Raw genomic sequence first — 7,552 nt, 5'->3', positions numbered from 1 at the left:
TGTACCTAGGAGTTGGTACGTATATATTTAGCAATATATAATTATACTTTCCATTTTTATATCACCATAAAGATCTAGTAAAAAATTTACAAAGTCTTTATTGCAAGAATTTCTCCCATAGCACATGCAAGATGGACAACTAGTGTTACCCTATCTCCATTCTTCTAATTTTATGGGAACCAATTGATGTACATAGGAAAATGGTTATTTTTCATGGTTATAACTTATATGTACATTCATTTTTATGTTTGAACAATGTTTATTATTGTGTAGCTTTTGAGGACAACGAAACATACCATCATTGAAAATTAACAAGAATAAATTGATTTATGTATTACGAAGGAATAAATGTTGGTGAGGCAACTATACTTTATTATTTTCGACAAGCACAACTTGGATCTAGAAATGCCTAAGAAGCCCAAGGAGAATGAAGGCAAATATGTTTCCAAGTTAACTCAAGGTACAACATAGATTTATTTTCTGTGACCCCCGGTAATGGGAAATCCTCACCTCTTCAGGTGAGAGTATGCACAGAATTTTGGGAGTAAGATGATCCAATGGGCCCGTTTTCTTAATTCAGGGGTTTGTCTTAAGATCATAAGTAACTTACTCACTAACAAAACATCATTCTTCCTTTATGAATCCAAATTTCGGTATATTAACTCTCCAACAACATGCCTCGACAAAATCAAACAATAAACTTCAGTCGCACAAAGCATGGTAAGACATTTCAATGCGTGTGTGATCTCGACCATGGAATGGACATGTGGGAGTGCAATGTTAAAACAAAAACCTGTTTTTGAGGTAGAAACACCAATTCCATGTACTTTACCTGACTTAATAACAACAAATATGAATTTTACTAGTGAAAAATCTTCGATGAAAACATGAAAGTTGTGCACAAAAACCGAGAAAACTATCTTTGGGTGTATGCATCTTGATTTTATCAACAGGATGGGTCATGTTTTTTCACTAAATCATGAACATATTGTCACAATAACATTACCATATTTTTATCATTCATTTGAGAGCATGTGTGGTATTAAGTCTAAGTTGTTTATCACTCTAGCAAGAAAATATTTAGTTAGGTCAACAAGAATGTAATGTATATCTTTTTCTCCAAGACCGACACAACCATACATTAGAATTGCCAAACCCTTACAAAAACATAAAATAAAACACATGCAATAGGGAATCTTGATGTTGTATTCCTCCCTCACTCATCAATGATGCACCATGAGCAAACTTTGTGGTCGCCTCTGGATCTCCGAAACACCCTCGGAGCTAGGGTAATGTTGTTGATGCAGCGGTCGGGAAGTCGCTGGTTGGAGTCAAAGAAGACAGTGATAATGAACCAAGGACCCTGAGAAGAATGTCATATTCATGGTGTCCTAGATAAGGGGGTGCTAACCATGTTGACTCTTGGGCATATGGGCTCTGCCGAGGACCCCCACAGCAACCAACTAGTGAGACACATTTGTCAGGCCCCTAGAGGCGTCAAGATGGAATCTTTCAAAGACTTGGTGCACACTCCAACACCTGGAGGCGATTGTTGGTAGGATTACCCTTAGATGTAACCGATCTATGTGTAACCCTAAGTACCCCCGATGTCTATATAAAGTGAGGGGTATAAACCGTAGAAGCCAACTCATACACACATGATCTTGTGGTAGATCAATATGTACTCTATACCCCCTCAATCAATACAACCAAAGCAGGATGTAGGGTGTCATCTCTTTGAGAGAGCTCGAACATGGGTAAAATCATGTGTCCCTATTACCATCTTGCCAAGGCTACCAGCTTGGGACCCCCTACCCAAGATCTGCTGGATTTAACTCCATCACATATGCTTCCAAATCAGGCCACATAGAACTGGGGATGCCTTACCTCACTAGATTCTTGACGAAGCAAAAGATTTTCATACATAACTGAGAACAAGCCAAAAGACCAAAAATGAACCATCATCGTCCAAGACCACCTAGACAAAACATAGAAAAAAATGGGGCCTGAGATCTTGTCCTAACCGAAGCTCAACATGTCATCCCTCAACACCAATCAACATCCCGAAACAAGGATAGAACAGGAAAAAATATTCCACACCATCAATGATGCCACCATCAACTAGACACCTTGACTGAGCCATAGCTAGATCTTGAGCGACCCAAACATAGCCAAACACAACCAGAGTTCCCCCACCTCGCTAGCACCGAAAGGCACCCGAAGACGATAGAACTTGGCGGCAAACCTATGCAAAAATCTTAGCTGCCTTCCTTTGAAGAGAGGTGTGAGATGATAGTGAGGTGGAAATGTATTATGTTCCCCTGGTTTATAGAAAAAAGTTATATATGAAAAAAAAAATCATGGTCAGAGGATTCATTTATCCCACAAAAATAAATTTTCCATGCTTGTGTATTCTTGATGAGATAAAATATTTCACTTTTCAAATTTCGGTGTTGAATACTAATTAAAAAATTGCACATACCATCTTAACAAAATCGATGTGGTTGTCCGATAACAAACTAGAAGCAATAATAAAAGCTTTGTAGATTATCTCAGGAATGGTTAACAAAATTAATGAGCAAATTGACCATTAGAAAAGATACAATAAAGAAGGGAACATAAAGGGAGTGTCATATCGTAGGGTACAAAATAAACAATTTGAAAAAAAATAACAAGACAGGGAATCAACAATAAAATAGGAAGTGAAGATGAAAAATTAAAAATAGAGAAAAATGTAAAATATATCTAAAACAAAATTGGAAAAGTAAAAGTGAATCTATGCATTGCTTGACCAAAAGTGAACGAACACCCTCGACTATTGCAAAAACATCATGGGGTTTCAAAGCAACTCGGACTAATTTTGAAAATTGTTGCATGTGAATAGAAATCCATTTATTCATCCTTTTTCATCTCAATATAAGGAAATTTGAAGTTTAATTATGTTGTATGTTTAAGATAGAATCCTTCGATGAAAATGATCAAAACTGGATAAAAAGCATTTATATCTATCATACGGTGGAGGGGGAGGGAGAGTCGTCAACCACAATGCTTCCACCTTGGTTCATGGTGGCATCGGTAGTCCCATTGATAATTCTTGGGATGGAGCTTACATTTCAGCGTGGGGTTGATTCTCTTCGTCTGGCATTCACCTTGTTCTCCCTGTTGAAGGTCCGTGATTCAGATCGTTGCCACTGATATCTCTAGCAATGCCAAGCGACTTCCTGAATTTAGTTATGATGACTACCTTGCTCCGGCGATGTTGAGATGGTGTTGGTTTGCTTCATGTTAATTAGAAAAGGTTGTCAATATTATAAACTAAACATCCAATGTCACAGCTAAAGTTTAACCTCCTATAATTTTATCATTTAGCAATTTGGCGAAACAATCGGCTAAAAGTTAATACTCATACATTCCGATATTTTTTCCTTCACTAGAAAAAAAATACATTTGTGAAGCCAGTTATCATTAATGTAGAACGAGCCTTTTCTTTAATTTGGTTTACTAAATCTTACACAGTATTAAAACTTGGTTTGAAACTTCGAAGCAAAAAACCATCTATGGATGTGGCTGAAACATTGGGACATGAGTGAATGAATGTGCGCGTAGTCCAATATGTAGCTAGACGATGTATCATGCTCTTAAGAGGCCTTATATTCATATATAAATTTTACGTTTGTGTTTTCGTGTGCCAGTGCCTCCAAAGCAACATCAAATTAATGTGTATATCACAAAGAAATCTTGAAATTATTTCGAACATGGGGAAAGAGAGAAATGCAAGCACAAGAGAGAGAGAGAGAGAGAGAGAGAGAGAGAGAGAGAGAGATGCAAGATCAATGCGTCCAATTTATTGAATTCGTAGGTTATTAATTTATATCTCTCTATATATACATATAAACAAACATATGTATATACATATACAATTGATTGGACCATATATTAAATCTTTTTAGCATGAAGTGCCATTAATTAACCTAAGCCAAAAAATCTGCCTATAAATGGAATTCGTGCGTTGGATGTGTGGGAAGCATGGTCACCAAAATTAAGAGAAAAGATATGCTTACCTTCACTGGTAATGTTGGATCATATATGTAGCCTGATTATTCATTGAGACATATTAATCAATTATTTGCACATATGTATGCAATAAAATTCCATTGGTACATGTGTCACTAATAGCCAAAACCGAATGCAAATCATGTGTGCTATGTATATGTGAGAGTGGCAACAGACCATGGTTTGAGTCTTGCACTCTAAGATGAGAGCACTTGTCATGCATGCGTATAGGCATGTATATTCTATCTATCAAGACCGAAATGGATCAGCACTCAATAGGCCTGCATGTATTGTTTCTAGCAATCTTCTTGCGTATATTTCGATGTTGCTACAATTATTTGCATTGGCAAACCAATAAAAACTATCAATGTTGAGGTCAACTTAAACTAGTTTTGGCTTGTTCCTCGGATGGTCATAAGCATTAACATAATTGAATCTACTTTTGTATGGACCGAAAAACTATCAATGTGCAAAATTAACTAGCGAAAGTGGGATTGCACACAAGAGAGCTATAAATGCACTATCTCTCCCCCACTCTCCATCCCCAAGCTATAATCCATCTTGGTAGTTCATACTACTCATAATTCTGTAGTGTTCAACTATCAAGTCTCTCATGGATCCAGTAGTCAACCAAGGGTGGACCTCATCTGAGATAGATAAGGCGTCGTCGCTCATTGCTAGGCTCAACACCATCAAAATCGTGTATGGCGACAACGATGACAAGAACAAGAAGCACAACTACATCGTGGATTCTCTTCATGCATTGTTCCCTTCAAAGACCATGAAACAGGTAATAGATCTTTATGTTGATCTCGCCATGGAAATGCATATGATGCAGTTGAGGGAGGGGTGCCATGTTACTGGTGGCAACCCACAAAATAGTTTCACCTTTAGTGACCTTATCAACAGTAACTATGAGCTACCGGGGGAGGAGAATGGTTCTAGCAGTACACACAATGTCTACAAAATGGGTGAACATGCAAATGAAAACTTTGCGGTACGAGAGGGAGAGGCAACAATCATGAACGATAATGAATTGTCCTTTGGTTGTGCAATGGGGGATATGAGCATCGGTGAGGCACTGCTAATGGTACACACCAACAAGAAGGAGGTGTTGGACAATAATATGTTCACAGATCAATCAATTGTTACGCCACATCAATGGGGTTTTGGAACAAGAAGGAGCACAGGTTCGTCCATGGCTATACATATTCTTCTTTGTCATGTAGTTTTAACTGTTGTTTGTTTAAGTGAACATATATACTAATTAAGAGTGTGTGCAATTTATTATGTGATATTGTAACTTAAATTCTTGATGATATTGTACTTTACTAAATGTACACATGGAAACTATTCAATTTCCATTTACAGCATGGGTGGCCTTGTTAACGAAAACTTTGAGGTGAGCGAGGAGGAGGATACAACCATGGATGATAATGGATTTTCATTTCGTTGTGCACTGGAGGGTACAAAAATCACGAATACAGAGGAGGCTCGGGTGATGGTAGACAAGAACAAGATGGTGGTGTTGGAGAACAATATTCGCAATGATCGACCAGTTGTTGCCCCACATCGGCGGAAGTCATGGACCAAAGAGGAACACATGTTAGTCGACAACTATATTCTTCCTTATCATGTAGTTTTAGTTTTTATTTATTTAAAATCAACATATGCTAATTAATCATGTTTGCAAATTAATTTTATGAGGCGGGTAGGTTAAATTTGCAATGATATTGCACTTTAGTAAATGTATATATGGGCATTTTCAATTTACATTTCTGTATACTAATCCCTGCAATTTTGATATCGATAAACTTTATTTTCTACTTTTCTTGCTTACCAAAATTATGTGATTTGACTTCAATTAAATAATAAGAAGGCATTAAAATAGCCCATTAAATTCCAGTATGGTACTTCTTGTCCCAAGCAAACAAATAAATTATCTATACTTGTTGTCGTCTCACTATAGAAAAATATAGGTGTGATAATTTTGAAATTGTAATATGCTCCAGTTATCATTATGTTACAAAATGTTCGTTCACAACTCCATGATTCATCTTTCTATCAACAATTTAACCTAACAATTCTCTTGAAACTTATGTCCACAGGTTATTTCTTCATGGGTTGCAAGTCTACGGTCGTGGCGACTGGAAAAACATATCCAAGCACTTCGTCACCACTAAGACCCCTGTCCAAGTTTCAAGCCATGCACAAAAGTTTTTCAAGAGAATAGAGAAAAAGAAATCGTCAGGGACAAAGCGTTACAGCATCAATGATGTCAGGCTCCACGATGACGATCCGTTAGCAGTAGACAATAGTTCTGCCACCCAACAAGTTCTTTCTTTCACCAGCCTCAACAATGACTCAAGCTTTAGGTTGCAGCCTCCGACGAGCTCGTTCGCAATCATGAACAACCAAACTCAGTTATGCTCCCCTTACATATATAATCAACAAGTGGGTCCGCAACCAATGGGTAGTGCGCAGCAGATGATGGGTTCTGTTGCAGCTGTAATGGACGGGGTAGGAACCTATGTGCCTGATTGCCAACAAGGGTCAGCTTGTTTTTATCGTGGTAATGTCTGAACAATATTATGTTGATCGTAGGCTTGGGCAATGTTTGGAATGCTAGCCAAGCATGTGCCCCATGAATAAGCGGATTGTTCTCTTCAAGATGGCAACAATAACATGCTCAAGACAATACGGCGGACATGTGTGTTTAGCAAGTCAACAAAGTATTCTGTTTCTATTGAAAAACAATATATTTCACATTCCATTGTCTCTTAATCTTAATACAATGTTCGTCATCCCCCTTAATTAATAAGATTATATAGTGTTGTTGTATTACCACATGAAAGTGTACATGTTGTCTCGATACATGGTTGTTGCCTACGTTATGAGATTGCTATCACCCCATGGAAAAGCACAAGAATCTTTGTTGACTAAATTAAATAAGATTCAGTTGCCAAAATACTTAAAAAGTCAGATATTCTACTCGATAGTCGAGATCCTGCTATATTAACACTAGTTTATCTAAAGCATGCATGTTGGATCTTCCTGTTTTTAGTCCAAGAGGCCGAGATAATCAATTTTGTGTGGTGTTGCTATGTTATGTCAATGTATTGCCTATATATAAATTGATGATAAAGTTGATATATTTGATATAAATTAAAATTAGGGATTTCATTCTTTTTGACTTGTTACTGTACGTAGGGTAAAACACCCCATAGCCTTACTCTTTATTCCTCTCCAAAGAACAATATGTACAAAGGATCCTAGCTACAAAAGGTGACAAAATGATTTCATGTTTCACCACTATTGCTCCCACTTGGTCCAAAAATGGTACACATAAAGGCTTTTACGGGGCTGCTACAAACCCTTCCATAAATTCTCTTCGCCCCCCCCCCCCACCCCATTTCCACCCGTGTGGGGCCCACCGTCACCCTCGTCCAATTAAAACGCGCTAGTTCAGGAATCAGCTTGTATACTTATGTAAAGATCC

The 7,552-nt window shown here is 37.6% G+C and overlaps 1 pseudogene; it reads left to right on the top strand.

Moving 5' to 3' along the window:
* Positions 1-4,666: 4,666 nt before the first annotated feature.
* LOC119336315 lies at positions 4,667-6,700 on the top strand (annotated as a pseudogene).
* The last annotated feature ends 852 nt before the right edge of the window (positions 6,701-7,552 follow it).

The sequence above is a fragment of the Triticum dicoccoides genome, chromosome 7B (genome assembly GCF_002162155.2).
Source record: "Triticum dicoccoides isolate Atlit2015 ecotype Zavitan chromosome 7B, WEW_v2.0, whole genome shotgun sequence".
Lineage (NCBI taxonomy): Eukaryota > Viridiplantae > Streptophyta > Magnoliopsida > Poales > Poaceae > Triticum > Triticum dicoccoides.
Note: the sequence above shows the minus strand (reverse complement) of the source record. Positions and strands in the feature narration are given on the sequence as shown.